Raw genomic sequence first — 18,979 nt, 5'->3', positions numbered from 1 at the left:
TGCTGTGGTGGACATAGATCTAAAATAAAGGAGTTCAAACCCAACAGCACAAAAGTCTTTGTAAGAGATCTATCATGGAAAGTGATGGGTAATAGAAAAAAAATGAATATAGCCCGAGTGTTCATCAGTAGTGTGAAAGTTAAATGTATAAGGGTGTATCCATGATACATTCAAAAGAATGAAGTCTCTCTCTGTCTTCTCTCTCTCTCTCATCGCTATCTGTCTGCCTGTCTATCATCATGGAAAGATGTCCATGACATAATACAAAGTAAAAATAGAAGCAGATCACAGAACATTATGATTACTAATGGAAAATAAACTCTAGGTAGAATAATTCTCTTTATATAATGGACTCATGGTCCCTCCTCTCATTAAACTTTTCCCCCAACATATTATTGTGAAAAATTTTTAAAACACAGAAAAATTGAAAGAATTGTACAGTGAACATCCATAATATCAAATACCTAGATTCTACAATTAACATTTGACTGTATTTGCTTTATTGCGTATCTATCCATCTATCTGTCCCTCTGTCGATCCATTTTTCAATGCATTTCAAAGCAAGTTGAAGACATTGGTACACTTTACCCCTAAATTCTTCAGCATGCTTATCATTTAACCAGAATTCAATGTTTGCTTTTGATAATTTTTAAGGTAAAATTTACATACAACAAAATGCACAAGTAAATGTATCATTCTGAGTTTTGAAAAATACATACTTTAAAACCCAATGGGGATATAAGCATTAATCAAGAAAATCACACTAACAGATGTAAAGTGCAACTGCGTTGCTTGTTGTGGGCTGTGAGAGCGTGTGGGAGTGGCATCAGCCCTCACTGAAGTCAGTGAAGGCTTCTGCAAGAACGTGGCTCTTGAGCTGTATCTAAAGGCTGAGTTAACTGTGCAAAGAGGGGAGGGAGCAAATGGAAATCTCAGAATGTCTCCTCTTCCTCACTCCACCCCCAGGCCAGGCTTGGTTGATCTGTGTGGCAGCCAGGACACCTAAGCTCCTATATTAGTTAGAGAGGATTCAACTGCTGTTGCAAATAGGCCCCAAATGTATACTGGCTCAGACACCGTAGAAATTTAGTTTTCATTCATGTAACAGTCAAAAAGGATGCTCCTGGCCTCGTCCACTCTCTCCACATGGTGATGAAGGGTCACAGGTTCCTTCCATCTTATATGGCTACATTAATCCCTGTGACCTTCTTGTCTACATTCAGAAGGAGGAGGGGAAAAAGAGTACAGAGGAGGCACAAACTACTTCTTAAAAGTCTTTGTTTGGAAGTGGCACCCATCACTTCTGCCTACACTCTGTTAGAGACAGTTTAGTCACAGGGCCATGCCTCAGTGCAAGGGAAGCTGGGAGAACAATTTTGGTGGAAAGCTTGTGGTCTCAGCCACTCTCCCTACTTTTCAGCTCTGGCTGGAATTTTTCTTGAGGACACACAAGATCTGACTTTTCCCTGTAGAATTCCCAGTTTATCATGCCCCACAAACAAAAACCTTCAAGCTCCTCTTCTCAGTGACATTTCCTTGTGTTCAAATCATGGAGCATGCCAGGTGTTACTGCTGCTTTTCCTGAAGCATAACATAAGCCAGGAATAAATCAAGTCGGAAGAATTCAGCAGCTTATGAAATTAAAGGGAAAAAGTGGAAGGTCCTTAGAAACTGGGTGCCCAGGTATTACATTTATTTCTTCAAAAAGTCCCGCCATCCAGATCTGTTGCTCTCTATGCCTCTAACATGGTCTAAAATCAAAAGCCAGAAGGGGAGAGACAAAACCATTAAGCCTCCTTTTCTGGTGCTTGACTTTCCTAGATAATGCCCCAGGAGATTGATGACATCACATGCCTGAGTGTCACTGAGGAAGCCTTTGAGGGTTAGGCGGTGGCCACTTCCACTAAGGCACCCCTAGAGACTGGGCTCATGAGTGCCTCTCTCCAAGGTGCTGACGCCAATTCCTTTGGCTCAAAATTCAGACTGTATGATTGGATTGTGTGTGGCTGTGGCCAAGTGTCCCAAATATTAGTTATTCATGCACCTGTTTATTTTTTTCTGTCATGTACATACCTCCTTTTTACTATCTTAAATATTTTTCTTTAAATTCATTTAACTGACTTCCTTGTCTTCTTCTTAGCATTGCCTTAAGCAATAACTTTTGTGAAACCACAGCCTTGATATATCAGCTGTATATTTAATGTGTTTCAGGAGAATTTATTTAAAAAAATCTTGTCCTTGTACTGATGATGGTATGAGTACTACATTTTGTGAAAAACTCTTTTAAAATCTTACACTTGTGTGACAATTTGGCACTTCAATACCCTTGCATTTCTAAGAATGTGAAATCTTTTGCTACAGATCTTGCACATACCTAAAGGTACAGAAAGTCTCTGATCTTCCCTGTCCCCCAGATCCTTTCCTTTAGATGAGCGTGCTCAATATTTCCTGTGTCCTTAAAAATCTTTCCTGTGATCTGGACCCTCCCTTCTCCATCCTTTACTCACTGAATATATCCAGAGAATCAGTCTGCTCTTTTGAGGTATACTGCCTCCACTTCCTCCCCCCACCCAGGCCTTATCCTTTTGCAATATGACTTCTACCCTCAGCCACTTCGGAAACAACTGTATCCCACGTTATCATTGATATCTTAGGTCCTAATTCTCCAGATCTGAGCATGAGGCGTGGGGGCTGCTTATAACAGCAGAGGGCAGGCATGAGGGAAAGGAATTGAGACTGAGATTGGAACGCATACCCCATAGCGGAGAGAAGTCATCATTTTTATAATAACTGCCCACTGACAGGCATAATTAAGGATTTGTTCATTCAGGAAGTATTTGTCAAGCATCTACCATGTGCCCGGCACGCTTCTAGGTGCAGAGGAAATGGCCGTGAACAAAACAGACAAAAATACCTGCCCTCAAGAAACACATATTCTAGCGGTGATGATGATGATGATACCACCTAATGTTTTGAGTCCTTACTACATGCCAGGCTCTGCCGTAAGCACTTTATAGGTATTGGCTCACATGCTGTAGTGTAGCTACTATTATCCCCATTTTACAGATGAGGACGTGAGATGCAGAAACTTGAAATAACTTACTAAAGTCACACAGCTAGTGAGTGGCATTTCACAGGCCAGGTTTGGTTCTTGGGCTCTTGATTGCTTGGTGCTTAACAGTTGTATTCCTACTCTCCACAGTGGTCTCCTCAGCACCACGTCACAGACGTAGTCTAGGAGGTTAACCATTTTCCCCTCTTCTTTTTTTTCCTCCTTCTTCTTATTTTTTTTTTCCTTTCTCTTCTTTTTCCCTCTATGTGTAACAGAGTTTGCATGCCTTGTTCTTACTCTGAGCCTCTGCCATTAGACAAACTGCATGCCCACAGTGATGGAAGGCTTCAGCTTTTCTGTTCTCCCTCGTTGCTCTGTGCCTGTCAATCACCGATCCATGTGCAGACACTCGCTGGAACTGGGAGCCGTCAGCAGGGATTCCTGAGAGGGCTCATGAGAAGGGACTTCACTCTTCCAGCGACTGCCTTTCTCATATCTCCCGCAGGCTTCAACCTGTGGGATCCTCCAAGTCTTGGCAGCATCTCTAGTGCGTGCAGTAGCTCCACAGCTGGTTCCCTTTCAACCCTCGCCCTCCATTTCTTCTCATCCCCACCCACTCTGTCTCCCATCCCCACCCTCTCTAATTCCACTCACCTCCATCCCCATTGCCTCCAACTTTTAATGAGCTCATCCTAACTTCCAGGGACCATGCTATGGGTTTACATGCATTACAACATATTAATTCTCACCACAGCCCTGCAGGGTAGTTACTGTTATTAACCCTATTATATGTATATGGGAATTATAAATCAGAGAGATCGAGTAACCTCCCCAGGACCACACAGCTGGGAGGAGACAGGACCAGGACTTGAAATGAGATTTTCTGATTCCAATTGACTCTTTCCATCTCTTACAGCACTCTTCTCTACTTTGCATTTTACTCATCTCCACCAAACTGCTAGTCTTTTCTTTTTTGAAAAAGCAGTTTCAAAACTGCCACAGATCTGCATTATGAATTCCTGCTTCCACCAGGGGAAAAAAAAGTTAAAAATTATATCTTATGACTGCAATGGTATAAGGACAAATATATTAATATTTTATGTTAAAGCAAACCTAAAAGTTTACTTTTTTCTTGTGATTTTAAAAGAAATTAAAATGCTTTCATGAGCCCCTAAAAAGATGGTAACCCCTAGCACTATGCCTAGTGTGCTTGATGGCATCGACCATGGTTGCTAGAACCAGCACGTCCCTCAGCAACTCCCAAGCTTGTCACCCCAAAAGCCACCGGGGTACTTAAGTAGCATGCGCTTTGGGTTTGGGCACAAGAGAACAATGCAGGACTGCAAGACCCAGACTACAGCGTGTTCTCCTGGAAGCCAGTGCAGCACTGAATTACAACAGGAAGAAATTTCCTGAGGAGATTAAAAGGCGGTTTAGTTCATACCAGTAACAAAGGCCTTTTCTTGTCTTGGCGCTCCTGTTGTGGGAGTCTATCCTAATTTTAATCTCATTAGTGCTGTGGATTCTCACGCACTCATATGCGTACATACGTTAGATGTGGTTACATAATCCTACAGACAAAAGTACTTCCGTTTACTTCAGCCTGCTCTGCTATCTTCCTGCACCATATGGCGAGTTCCTTTATCGTATGGTTCGCAGATAGCTCAAAGTCTTTACTACCTGTTCCCTTAATCCTCTTCCAGAGAACCTTTTGACATTCGCTGTCTGATCTTGGATTCCTGCCTTCTCTTTGGTTTCATCCCAATGATGGCACCTTCCTCCCAGCCCCCAGTCTTTCATATGCAATTCTGATTGCAGTGTGTTTTTGCCAACTCATCTTCCCAAATCATTGGGAGGCCCTTCTGCTTTCTGAATTCTTCCAGGTCTCTCCTCAATGAAGTGACTTACTGCTTTTCTGTAACCCCTGCATTTACTCCTCAGAAGATAGTAAATTACACAACAGGAAAGCATAAGGGTCCCCTTTCCGCAACAAAATTAATGATATCAAGGGAAGTAAAATATCTGGAATTCAAGTTTTACAACCCTCTGCCCTGCTTGCAAGTAGATTGTCAAGTCAGAGTGAATAAAGGGGGTATTTACTGGAAAGACGTGGCATGTTTCTGTGTATCTCACAACAGTGAAAGGCAGGAAAAGCAGCTGGAACGAGAAAGCTTCCAGGAACCCAACTGCCGTTGTCCCCGTCTTGGCGGCCCCTAATCTGCCATCCCCGCTTTTTGCTTACGTCTCTCTCCGTGGATGTGCACCAGCACCACATCCCGCAGCCTTATGTCGCTTCTCAATTCTCGATGTCTGATTCTCAAATCTAGAACATCCTAGAATTCTGAAATCCCAGGAATGAGAAGCTGATGGCCATACGATCCAATTAGCTGTGGCCAACGGGGATGGGTCACTTTTCCAGCCACCCATCAGTTAGGACGACAGGAACAGACTCTCTGAAAAGCCGATGTGGTATGGGCAGTCTCTCTAAGAGAAGGAAGAAAATGACTGGCCTGTTTGGTACCAAAGTGGGAGTTTCCTTTAAGATTGTATTCTTTAAAATGCTGCCTAACTCTTTGGGAAAAATAATACAAAGTTAGTCCTGTTATTGAAGGGCCAGATAGAGCCTATTAACATGGAAACTCGGTTTCAGGTGATAATTCATGGCCACTGGTCCAGTTATCGTGCTGTCATAGTTCCTGCTCCCCTCCGCACATCTATCTCCACTGCATCTTTATGTGCTATTTCCGAATTCACAGTCCTGTTAAGATGAACCCCTGGTTACTAACAGCATAACCCATAATCTTTTTTTTAACAACAAACCTAACAGCAGAAGCCTGTAGATTATACTCCTCCAGCACCCATGGTACATATTTTGGATGTACAAATATGTATGGTTAATATGATTAAACAGGCCATGGTTTGTTTCTGTCCCCTCCTTGCCACCCAGTTTCACGTTATGTGTTGACCTTATTGAAAACCACTGCAGAGACTGATAATGTATTTTGAGCACTGAGAACTCGTCTAAGTGTTTTATATGCATTCTTTATTTATTCTTCACAATGATCTCTTGAGGTGGGTGCTGTTATTATCTCCACTGGACAGATGAGGAAACAGAGACTCAGAGAGGTGAGAGACTTGCAAAGTCAGGCAGCTGTGGATGCAGGTTGAAACCCAGGGAGTCTGGCTCTCCAGTGCATAACCACTGTGCAACCCAGTCTCTCACGCTGCACTCACGTGTTCCTCTCCTGCCTTGGAGGAAGCCCATTCTCTGTTCGTTTGTAATACCAACAACAAAGGGAAGCTTGTGTGCCCAGGGCAGATCAGATTACAGAGAACCAGCTTCCTTTGTGCAACCTAATTGTTGAGACTGAATGCTGGACCCTTAAGAGTTTCATTGCATTTTCTTTTGGTAAAAGGCATCAATTATTGTTTTCTGCCCCCTGGGAACCATCTAAAAAGCAGCCAAATTAAGTCTGCTTTTATTTTAACCATCTAGCTTTGTCAAATATAACATATGATTCAAAGAAAATTGACTAAGTGTATATGCCACCAACGCTGATTTTGGCTCAAGATACTTCAATAACTCGAATTGATACCTATCAATTTTATCATATCAATTCTATTGATATCAATAATTAGACTTGATACAGCCCAGAGTGTTGAAATAGTCGTTCTTTTGCATTTCTTATTACAGCCCAATTAAACAATTAAATGCTTCTTATTAAACCCAACAAAACATCTTCATTTAAAGCTCAGGGGCTTGGCGTTTCAGGTTTAAATCTTCTTATTCACTCTCCTCCCCCTTCCCAGCAGTCACTGTGAGTCATTCCTGCCACGGGTGTAGTGACAGTTGCTTAACAATAGCAAGTACACAAGACCCTGAGATGAGTAGGCTAAAAGGACCTCCATTCTCAACTTTGTTTCACACTTCCATTGGCCTTCTCTGGTAGTGGACAAAAATTCAACTTAATTAAATCTAAGGTGTGACATGGCATCATTTTAAAAGGCTTAGATCTTAATAACACCTGTCAACCTGACCTCTGATCTGAAAACTCAGCTTTTCTATCACAGAGATCCATGCCTCCCCCATGATCAGCATCCCCGACTAGAGTTCGTCACCATACAATCGATGAACCTACATTGACACATCATTATCACGCAAAGTCACAGTTTACATAAGGGTTCATTCTTGGTGGTGTCCGTCCTATGGGTTTGGACAAATGTATGATGACATGTATCCACCATTATAGCATCATACAGAATAGTTTCACTGCCCTAAAAATCCTCTATGCTCTGCCTTATTCATCCCTCTCTCTTCGCTACCCCCTAGCAACCACTGATCTTTTTACTGTCTCCATGGTTTTGCCTTTTCCAGAATGTCATATAGTTGGAATCATACAGTATGTAACCATATAAAGAGATTTTATTTTAAATACGGAAAACCTTACATAATAAATCATGAAATAACCGAGTGTATCATCTGAGTTGATCTGCATGCTGAGTGTCACCACTCTTTTTTTGTCTAGCCAACTTGAAGATTGTATCCACAAAGTGATTCAGTCCCTACCCAGATCCACCCTGTTAACTCCCAATTAGCATCTTTTCCCCCCTATGCCGCTTTTCAATTTTTCCTGAAGTACTTCTTCAATTAGCAAGTCAACCCAGTTGTCTTCCTCAAAACAAGCTATTAGAAGCCAGAAATCCTTTCTATCCTGCTAACTTCCACTTTGCTGCTAGAGGCAAATCTGTTTGTTTCCCCTGAACCAAATGACTTCATATTCCATTCGTGTGACCACCAGCAAAAATAAAGTTTAAACAAGCAAGTGTGGATATATACGCTCAGAATACTTGATCCAAAGTTTGAACGCTAACAGTACACTTTGTAGAATCAAAATTAGGGCCTTCAAGATAACCTAGACCGTGTTAGGACATCTTCATGCCTGGTGAAAGTTGAAATTGGGAGAACCTCAAAAGGCCAACAGTTTGCCAACTGTGATGAACATGGTATGTTGAGTTCTTCCTGTGTGTTAAGCTCTTAACATGCTGTGTCACTGAATCAGCACCACGGCCCTGTGAACTGCGGGACTCTTGTCTACGCTTTACCCCCACATCCGGCAGACTATGAGATCTCCTGGGTGGAATGGCTCTGCCCTCAGTCCGGGCCTCTGGTCATCAAGGGCTGGGTGACTTGGGCTCACTCTTCATCCCTGACCCGGTCTGAAGGAGAGCTTTGGCAAACCTCTATGCTAGAAAGACGAGTCTAGGGGGGCCTGGAAACCAGGCTATGTAGCCCCTTCCGTATTTGGAATCTTGGAAGTTGACAGCTGGTCTGCTGATTCCACAGGGAAGCCTTTCTGTGCTGGGCATGCAGTTCCATGCGGGAGAGTCCTCTTAGCCTCTTCTGGAGGCCTCTTGCCCTGCCCCAGCTCTAAGCACAGACAGGACAACCTTGCCTTTCCTTCTGGGCTTCGCATAAGGATCTCCTGGGCTTCAGATTTTGCAGAAATTTTGGCCTATGGCTCTGATTCACTTTCTGCCTTTCTCTTTCTCCCATCTGGAGAATGTGGGAGAGAACCTCTATCCCCACAGAAGGAGTTAGAACATTTCTCTTGTTCTCCCTAATTATGCTTTCACTTTAACAATACGGCTTGCTGTGTGCTGGGCACTGAGGTTTACATGCATTATATTACCTGCTCTCACCACAACCCTGTGAGAGAGGAACTATCATTATGCCCCTTTTGTGGATGAGGGAACTGAGACTCAGAGAGGTTAAGTAACTTGCCCAAGATCACACAGCAAGCACATGATAGAGTCAGGCTTTGAACTCATGATTACAGAGCTGAGCTTGTACCTACTATGATTTTGCAATTCAAATTAGATATAAACTTCCAGCTCCTCAGACTCGGTTGGTATCATAATCTCATTCTTGTATTGAAGAGCTTGTCAGGATACCTGCCATGTTGTAAAGATAAGGATGCTGACGTTAACCTCCTTTTTTAACCTGGCCGCATCCAAATTTCCCTCAAAATCCTACTCCTGAGTGGGTAACAGCCTTGGAAGTGCAGGTGGATGGTGTCTGCCCAGCGTTTCTGGACCTGATTACAACAGCATCCTGATGGCCTCCCCCAGGGCAGGCCAGGCCCAGCACAGGAAGGCCCAAATATTTAGAAGATTCTGATTTAATTGGTCTGGAGTGTGGCCCAAGCATCAGCTTCTAAAAGCTCCGCATGGTGTTCTAATGTGCAGCCTGGAGAAACAGGAGCTCAGTGCAAGCAGGCAAGGCAAGCCCAAGAAAGGATGGGAGAGGGGAGGAGCCCGAATCTGCCTTGAAACTTAGAGTTGAGCTGATCTAAGGTACCCTCTGCGGGTCTTCAGAGGGACTGGGTGCAGCCCAAGCGGGAGACAGCCCCAGAGAGCGGGGCAACCCTCAAAGAGGTGGAATCCTAAACTGGAGGAGGGTACACACCTTGCAGCAGATCAGCACCCAGTCGGGTACCCAGCCTTGTCTGTAAGGCCTCTCCCTAGTGTGATGGGTGTGGGACCGGAGGAGCAGAGGGGCTCGAGGTGCCCCTCAGCTGACAGTGTGCACACATGGCTTTAACTTGCCTCTCTACCCCTCTCCCATGTCGACCCCGGCTCGCTGCACCTTCCCAATCCTTTTCTCCAAAATTAGTGTTCGGGGACCCTGTGAGCCCCACTGTCTCTCTGTTTTAGATGCAGCCTCTGAGTTCATCGAGTGAGAATCTTTTCCCGCTCCCTGTGTGTCAGTCAAGCTTGCAGCTCCCACGGTGCTCGATGGTTTGCTCCTCCTCCTCTTCCAACCTTGTATGGGTGTGGTTAAGCACATCATCCGCCACAGCACTGTGTGTTCAAGATCCATGCAAGACATTTTTTTTAGACCTAAGTTCTAGGGGAAGCTTATTTTTCTCCTCAAAAAATGATTTCCCTTATAGAAAATAGGAACTTTTATTATTTTTCATGTATCTCTGGCTGCTTTGGCCTCTAGGAAGCTGAGAGTACGCACTATATTTAGTATATATATGCATGAATATATATATGTATATATACACAATACATATGCATACGCGCTACATGCTGTGTAACCACTCTATCCAGCTTTATTGAGGTATGATTTACATACCATAAAATCTGCTTATGTTATATAATCTTGAATGCTACCTCCAATTCTTTGTGAAATATGGGTTGGATATAGTCGTAGGTAAATTAAACAATGCTGAGGCCTAAGTATCTGAAGATCTTTGGTAACCTCGCTCTAGAGTTTTTTAGCTACTTGCCCCCCACTCAGATCTTTTCATTCATTTATTCAACAGATACTGAGTGAGTGTCTACTAGGTGCTAGATGTTGGGGATGTAACAGAGAGCAAGCCAAACAAAATAGCTGCTCTCACAGAGCTTACATTCTAAGAAGAGAGGAAAATAAACAAATAGAGATTACTATGCTGCCAGGGGTAGTAAGTGCTGTGAAGAAAAAAAAAATAGCGGAAGCCAATGGGGAGCAACAGAGGTGACTGCAGTTTTAGAGACGGTGGTCAGGGAGGACCTCTGCAAGCAGGTCACACTGGACAAGGTAAGGGAGAAAACTGTTGAGCATATCTGGGGGAAGCATCCTGCAGGCAGGACAAACGGGATGCAGCAATCCCAAGAGATAGGATTCAGTGCTAAGTGCAGCGGGAAGACGGAGGAAGATCCAAGGAAGTCTGCGTGACACGAGCCCACTTGAGCTTTAAAGCACTGTTGGGCGCTGTGGAGGACACAGTGTACGTGGAGGTTGGGAGAAGTAAAGTGGAAGCAGAGAATTAGTTAGGAGGCAATTGCAGGAGACCAGGTTAGAGACCGTGGGGCTTAGAGCAGGAAGGAGGGTGGATGTGGTATGTATTTTGAAAGTAGAGCTGACAAAACTTGTTGATGTGTTGGATGAGAGATGTAAGAGAAAGGAATTGAGGGAGGCTCCATTTGGCTTTGGACTTCTGGTGGGTGTCTGTTGAAGTTGGGGGAGTGGGGAAGGGGTCTTGGGCCCCTGACTGTCTCTGCCTTCTCTCATTAGTCAGCAAATGAACACACAGTTCCCTCAGCGCAGATCTCCTTAGCCACTTGAGGACTGGAAATTGGTACAAGGATCACAAGCAGTCCCCTGGCTTGTTCTCTGAAAAGATGAAGTTGCTGATAACCACTGTGGTGGGCAGACTTGTCTCCTCCCAGAATTTATGTTCAAGTCCTAACTTCCCGGACCTGTGAATGCGGCCCTATTTGGACATAGGGTCTTTGCAGATGTAATCAAGTTAAGATGAGGTCATACTGGATTAGGGTGGGCCCCAATCCAATGACTGGAGACCTCATAAGAGAGGAAGAGTGGACACAGACACAGAGACCCAGGGAAGAAGCTCATGTGAAGACAGAGGCGGAGATTGGAGTGATGCATCTGCAAGCCAAGGAGTGCCAACGGTCGCTGGCAGCCAGCTGAAGCTGGGAGAGAGGCGTGGATCAGAGCCTCCCAAAGGAACCAGCCCTGCCCACATCTTGATTTTGGACTTCTGGTCGCCAGAACCGTGAGAGAATAAATTCCTAACCCTAACCCTGTTGTCTTATGCCACCCAATTTCTGGTTCCTTCCTCTGGCAGCCCTCAGAAATGAGTACAAACAGCGGGTTTTGAGCACTCATCATTTGCCTGGCACAGGACTGAGTCAAGGTGTGTGCTTTGCACACTTTATCCCACAAAGTTCCCTCAGTACCACCAAAAGCTTGGTATTGTTGGTGTCCCTATTTTACAGATGAGGAAATGAAGGCTTGGGAAAGGTAAGTGAATTTCCCGAGGTCATGCAGCTAGTATGTGGAGGAACTTGGACGTGTACCAGGGCTTCTAGCTCTAAAATCAGTGCCCTAACCATTATGCAACACTGTCCCTTGGCCAAGAGCTTAGATTTCAGGCACATTTCACCATGTGGATTCGCCAGGAAAGTTCACCACAACAAACTTTCCACCCGGGAGTCCCTGGGCTGCTTTCCTCCATGTTATCTGCTGTCACTGGAGTGTTGCTATTTATCACATCTCTCCCAGAAGATTCTTGGGTAACAGATGTGGCTTGGAATTTGATAAGAACGTCACTTCAACACATCCTCTCAATCTGTTTGGAATCCTCACCCTGGAGATGGAGGGACAGCTGAGCAAACAGCCCACGCCCTCTATGTTGGTATGAACTCCAGGGAAAGCTCCAGAAACTGCCTGAGACAATTCATAAAAGATCGTTTCCACTTGAAAGAACATTTTAGAACATGGCCATCACCGCCATAGCCGGTGCTTTGGCTATTTTTCTGCCATTTCTCTGTCCTGTGCCAAGGCTTCAGGGCCCCGGTGGAGGAAGTAGGATCTTCTCAAGCCACTTATGATTGGAAGCAGGGCCATGTGTGTTCTGTTTATGGCTGTATCATCAGGACCAGGCATCGTGCCTAGCACAGAATTCCCCATAGAACTTGTGGAGCGCAGGATGAACGGGAATGGTGACTGCAGCACTCACTCACACCAGGCTCATCTTGCTAAGTGAATGAATGGTTCGTTAATGGTTGTATAAGAAACAGAGAAAGGAAATGACTGTTCTGTCCTTGGCCATGAATAGCCCACCGGGTCCCAAGCCTCAACAGCTGGAATGGGTGAGAAAGGGAGGAATAAGGCCAGGATCTGGAACCAAATTCGAAACACCCCAGCAATAATTTGCAGACAGAGCAGCCTCACAATGCACCACTTGGTATTTAGGGCTCAGAGAATCAGATAGGGTGTGGTTAAAAGCATGGATGTAGGAGACAGGTGACCTAGGAAGTGTCACTTTGTGGTGGAGTGACTTTGGCCAGGTCACCTAACATCTCTAAGAACCTAGCTTCCTCATCTGTAAATTGGGAATATAGTAGTGGTACCTACCCTACATAGTGGTGTGGAAGGTAAATGAGTCAATGCACAGCGTAAGTAAGAAGTGGGAGTGGCTGTCCTGTCAACCCCAAGCCAGCCACCTCCCCTCATGTGCTGGGCCTCCCTCCCAGCATTGCCCTTTCTCTCCCCAGCACAAACATTGGGCCATCCCCTTTGAACGAACATCGCCTCCTCTTTGTGCAGTCACCCTGCTCAGCACCGGTGCTGCTCTGGCTGCTGGGTCTCTCAGATTCTGCAGGAGAGTCATTCGCTGTGTCTCAGACGTTTTGAGTTGGAACCTGGAATTTGAGTTCTAGAGCTTGAGTGCTTACTTCCTGCAGTAATTCTAGGCCAAGCTTTATGCATGCAGGGAATTTAATCCTAAGGGAGTACAGTTCTCTTCCTTTGGGCTGGAAGATGCCCCCCCCATCTCCACCTTGCTAGTCCTGTTGATACTTCAGGTCTCAGCCTAACTGTCACTTCCTCAGGGCATCTTTTGCTGACCCACCAATCAGGTTGAGTCCTCCCTGTAAACATTTGCAGAGCACCGTGCCCTTCTCTTTCAGGGGTTTACTCGTGACTCAATTAGGTATTATTTGTGCTGGAGTGTAAGCTTCATGAGGGCAGGGGCCTTGTCATTTTGCATCCCCAGTGCCTAACTTAGTGCCTGGCACATCCTAGACACTTACCTAATGCTTACTGAATGAATGGATGAGCTGACCAGCCTTCCATGTCCTGGATTAGACTAGGAAAGGTGATACAATTGGAAGGCAGAATGAATTTCATCTCCATTGCCCCTCTCAATTGAAGCCTTTTTTCTAAAATAAATTGATTGAAAAATGTGTGCACAGCGAAACCCAAGAATTAAACAAACCGAGGTACAGGGCCACACGTGACAACGCTGGTTTGCATTAGCGCACATAGGAACTTAGATGTCCATTCTGCATACCAGGTCATCCCCAAACTCAGAGGTTTCAAACGACAATCGTATGTTGTCTCTCACGGTCTCCAAGGGTCAGGAAATTGGGAATGCGCGCTGGTTGATTGTGGTTCAGGCTTTCTCTTATGGTGGCCGGGGCTGGGCCAGTGTGGCTCCACCTGGTGCTGTCTGGGCACCAAGCTCTTCATGTAATCTCCGGGCTCCTCCGTGAAGTCTCATTCTGTGGACTTGTCAGCACCATGGCCTCAGGGCTCCAAAGGCACGTGTCCCAAGAGAAACTGATAGAAGCTACTGCCTCAGAAGTCACACAAGATCACTTCCACTATATTCTCTTTGCTGAGTCAGTCACAAAGACCTGCCCAGGTCAAGGGGAGAGGGCTTAGACTCTGCCTCTTGATTGAGGAGTATTAAATATTTGTAGATATGATATTTTTTTTTATTGAGGTAACATTGCTTTAGAACATTATATAAGTTTCAGGTGTACATCATTATGTTTTGATTTCTGTGTAGATTACATCATGTTCACCACCCAAAGACTAATTACCATCTGTCCCCATACACAAATGCCCTCCTCCCACCTCTCTTCCCTTCTGGTAACAACCAATCTAATCTCTGTTGCTATGTGTTTGTTGTTGTTCTTGCTCTCATCTTCTACCTTCTACTTATGAGTGAGATCATAGATTATTTGGCTTTCTCTATCTGACTTATTTCACTGAGCCTAATGCCCTCAGGGTCCATCCATGTTGTCCCAGATGGCAAGATTTCATCTTTTTTATGGCTGAGTAGTATTCCATTGTGTGTCTGTACTACATCTTCTTTATTCATTTGTCCCTTGATGCGCATCTAGGTTGCTGCCAAGTCTTGGCTATTGTGAATAATGCTGAAATAAACATGGGGGTGCATATATTTTTATGCATTTCTGTTTTCATGTGCTTTGGATAAATACCCAGCAGTGGAAAAATTGGATCATCTGGTAGTTCTATTCTTAAGTTTTTGAAGAATCTCCATACTGTTTTCCATAGTGGCTGCACCAGTTTACCCCACCAGCAGTGTAGGAGAGTTCTTTTCTCTGCACGTCCTCTCCAATGCTTGTTGTTTCTTCTCTTTTTAATTAGAGCCATTCTCACAGGTGTGAAGTGATAACTTGTTGTAGTTTTGATTTGCGTTTCCCTGATAATTAGTGATGTTGAGCATCTTTTTGTGTGCCTGTTGGCCATCTGTATATCTTCTTTGGAGAAATCCCTGTTCAGATCTTTTGCCCATTTTTTAGTTGGGCTATTTGTTTCTTTGTTTTTAAGATGTATGAGTTCTTTATATATTTTGGAGATTAACCTCTTATCAGATAGATGATTTGCAAATATCTTCTCCCAGTTGTTAGGTTGTCTTTTCATTTTGTTGTACAGAAGCTCTTTAGGCTGATGTGGTCCCATTTGTTTATTTTTTCTTTTGTTTCCCTTGCCTGTTAAGACATGGTATTCAAAAAGATACTACTAAGACCGATGTCAAAGAGTGTACTGCCTATGTTATCTTCTAGAAGTTTCATGGCTTCAGGTCTTACATGCAAGTCTTTAATCCATTTTGGGTTAATTTTTGTGTATGGTGTAAGATAATGGTCTACTTTCATTCTTTTGCATGTGGCTGTCTAGTTTTCCCAGCACCACTTATTGAAGAGACTTTCCTTTCACTGTTGTATGTTCTTGGCTCCCTTGTCGAAAATCAGCAGTCCATAGATGCATGGGTTTATTTCTGGGCTCTCAATTCTGTTGTAGACATCTTTTGAAACCACCACAGAATATCACTTCCTTCATGACATGGGGAAAGCTCTCAAATAGTTCTCTAAGAGGGGGCAGAGAGATTCCTACCAAAAAGGAAAGCTTCATTAAAATATTAAGAAGCAAAAGAAAGTTCCCTTCTCACCCCACATGAATGACTGCTGAGAGAGTCTCAGGAAAATCAAGATCGAAGGATTCTGTTGTACCTGTGGACACTTCCTAACCACCGCATTAAATGAATCAGTTTTAAGAGCACCTCATACTTCCTCAGAACAACAAATTTAGTGATTAGAATGAAGGGGAGGGGAGGTGCTTGTTAAAATGCAGACTCCCAGGCCACCGCCCAGAGCTTCCGGATGCGAGAAGGTGCTTGGAATCTGTATTGTAAACAAGTGCCCCCATGTGCTTCTGATACAGGCAAGAGGCTCTGTCCTTACACAGCGTGGAATTTGCCTTGTTTTAGGTCACGTCCTGACCTAATGCTATTTGGCTTCCTGAAATTTTTATTTTTATTAAGAATTTGAGATACCCGGGTAATAATTTTGTCTTACAGGATCTCTAAGAAACAGAAATCCATTCACCCTAATATAAATAAAAATGGTAACTTTATTGGAGGGATATGGAGGTTTCTAATAGGAAACAGCCAAGCCTCATGAGAGATTGGAACCAGGAACTGGAAAGCAAGGCCTCTGCTCATTCTCTGACCTTTTTTTCTCCCCTGCACGTGTGTTTCATTCGTCTCTGCCTGTGTGTGGTGGAAAAGGACCACTCTAGGCAGCTCTGTGTGTTTCTCTATTCAGTGGCCCAGGACTGACTGCTTGGAGTGTCTCAATTCCAAATTTTAGGAGAGAGAATCTGATTGGCTCAGCTTAGATCAGTTATCTACCTCTGATCCAATCATCTAGGGCCAGGTGGGTCCACTGACCAGTCAGAGGGTTCTTCTAATAAGGAGTTGGAATAAATGAAAGAGATGGTAGAGTTCATCTCCAAATTAAACTGCAGCCACTTTTGATAGGATAGTCACTCTTATTTTTCCTCATCTTTCTTGAAACACAAGTTCTAGAACAGGGTGCCTGGCCCACCATATATTTTTGTAAATAAAGTTTTATTGGAACACAGCTAATCGTTGTGTATTGTCTATGGCTGCGTTAGTGCTACAATGGTGGAGTGAAGTAGTTGATACCGAGATTTCCCAAAAAGCCTATAATGTTTACTATTTGGACCTTTACAGAAAAAGTTTGCCGACCCCTGCTCTAGAATTTAATTCAGTTCTATATCTAAATTGTTACCTATGTTTCATGTGCGTCAGTTCTATTTCCCTCCAACCAATATAAGAGAATTTCCCAAACTTGGCACATTTGCATACCACTCGCGTGATGTTAGAAGTGCCATCTGGCACTGGCTTGTTCTTCCCTCTACCCATGTGGTTAGGACAGGGCAAGGCACTGAGAATCTTTATACAACCTTGTTGATCGACTAAAAAACCTATCTTTACAAATGCAACAGAATTTCCTAAGGTGTGAACCCCTCTCCTTGATGATTTGCAAGATGATTTTAGTTTAGTACTTGAGTTTTTTTTAGGTGGTACATAGACGTGATATTACATAAAAGTAAATCACATCAAGATATCCATTATTCTCTCTTTATGTTTTCTTTTTGTGTTTCTAATTACTCGAACAAGAAAGTCTCATTTGATGGTAATATGCCACTAATAGTTCTCTAATATTTGCTAATATCATTTTTTCCTTTAACAAGGAGAAAATGCAGGGCCTGGCTCAGAACCTTCAGCAGTGAGCAGTATCGAGGTAGAATTTCCTGCACTGCTTTGCTTTTATTTATTTTTATGTTTGTCTTCCATTTATGGCTAGTGATCCTGGCTTGCCATTAATAGTGGTGATATAAAGTTTCCTTTTCAGATAAGTTTAGTTAAGTAAAAAAATGACTGGATTTTTAAAATACTAAGCAAGTACCAGTTTAGGTGGTAGGAAAAGATGGGAAAAGGCACATGACTGATTGGTTGAAGTTTGGAAAAGCCTGTGTCAAAGTCACTGACAGGGCTACCAAGCAATCCTGGTGCCCAGAGGAGGGAGTAACCCCTTTGGTCTAAGTGGATCACTGAAAGTTATCAGCTGGGCTGGACACTGCAGGCAGTGGGAACAGAACATTCAAAGGAAGAGAAAGAGGAGGATGTGGTTATGGAATTGTGTGGCTTGCAGGTACCAGTGAAGGACTTTAAGCATTCGAGGAGCATGTTCAGGTCTGCATTTTTACAGCAATCATTAGCTCAAGCAGGTTAATCTCTCTGAGCCTCAGTTTGCTTATCTGTAGAATGGGGATAATTGAAACAGATGTAGGATGTCCACCCGTGCTGCTGGTGCGTGGGGAATTCCCAGCCATCTGTCCTGCTTCTCCCCAGGCAGGGCACTAAGATGTCCTACCATGACTGCGTCAGCATTCAAGGTGCCCAGCGCCCCTCCCCTGTGTTCACAAGCAGTGTGTGAGTGTGGCAGGTGTAGGGGGTGTTACAAGTATTCAGGATTGTGAGGTGGTGCCTTGACCCGTCTGATGGGTCTGTGGGGCTGTCCACAAGCAAAGAAAGCACAGCCTGAGCATCTGTTGTACTCTGGGGTCCTCTCAGCTGCAGGTTCTTCTCACTCCCAATCCCTGGCCCTCTCCCCATTTGCCTTCTGGCCACATCACCTCGCTGCCCCCTCCCTGCACTTGCCCCAGCCTTCTCTGGAATCTGGGAGCAGAGCACCCAACTCCACCCGACTCTTTACATCTTAGGACGGTGGCTCCCTGGAGTCACTGTTTCTGCCTTGGTGAGGGCTGGGGAAGGGAAACGGCTCTTGGGTACCAGCGAGAGAACAGAAGGAAATGGGAAATAAACTAAGACACACGTTCCAGCACTTTGAGCCCTACCCTGCAGCGTGGGCTGGTGGGTCTGCTGTGAGGACTGAGTAAATGCCAGCAGGTGAGACCTGCTCAGCTTGGCAGCTCCTATTTCTACTGTGGGGCTGAAGAGAAAAAGGTTGAGAAAGTCCTGTTGCTGTGGAAGCGGACGCCAGGAAACTTTCTTCCTAAGAGCTCTAAAGTCCTGAGTCTGCAGTGCCCGGGCCCCCCCCCCGGCTGTGACAAGCCAGAAGATGGTGAGAGCAGGAGACGGGGCCTCTGCGTGAGCCAGGGAGCTCGGCTGGAAGCTTCTGTGCATGAGTCCAGTCAGACCTCTGACCTTTAGGATAAGGGCCGAGTGGAGCGGGCTGTGCTGCCCTTCCTCCTTGAGCCTCCCTCCGTGC

General features: G+C 44.5%; 1 protein-coding gene across 2 annotated transcripts in view; it reads left to right on the top strand.

Moving 5' to 3' along the window:
* Positions 1-18,979, top strand: part of PRKCB (protein kinase C beta) — a 304,452-nt gene that overhangs the window by 227,530 nt on the left and 57,943 nt on the right. The window lies entirely within an intron of this gene.

The sequence above is a fragment of the Equus asinus genome, chromosome 14 (assembly GCF_041296235.1).
Source record: "Equus asinus isolate D_3611 breed Donkey chromosome 14, EquAss-T2T_v2, whole genome shotgun sequence".
NCBI classification, from domain to species: Eukaryota; Metazoa; Chordata; class Mammalia; order Perissodactyla; family Equidae; genus Equus; species Equus asinus.
Note: the sequence above shows the minus strand (reverse complement) of the source record. Positions and strands in the feature narration are given on the sequence as shown.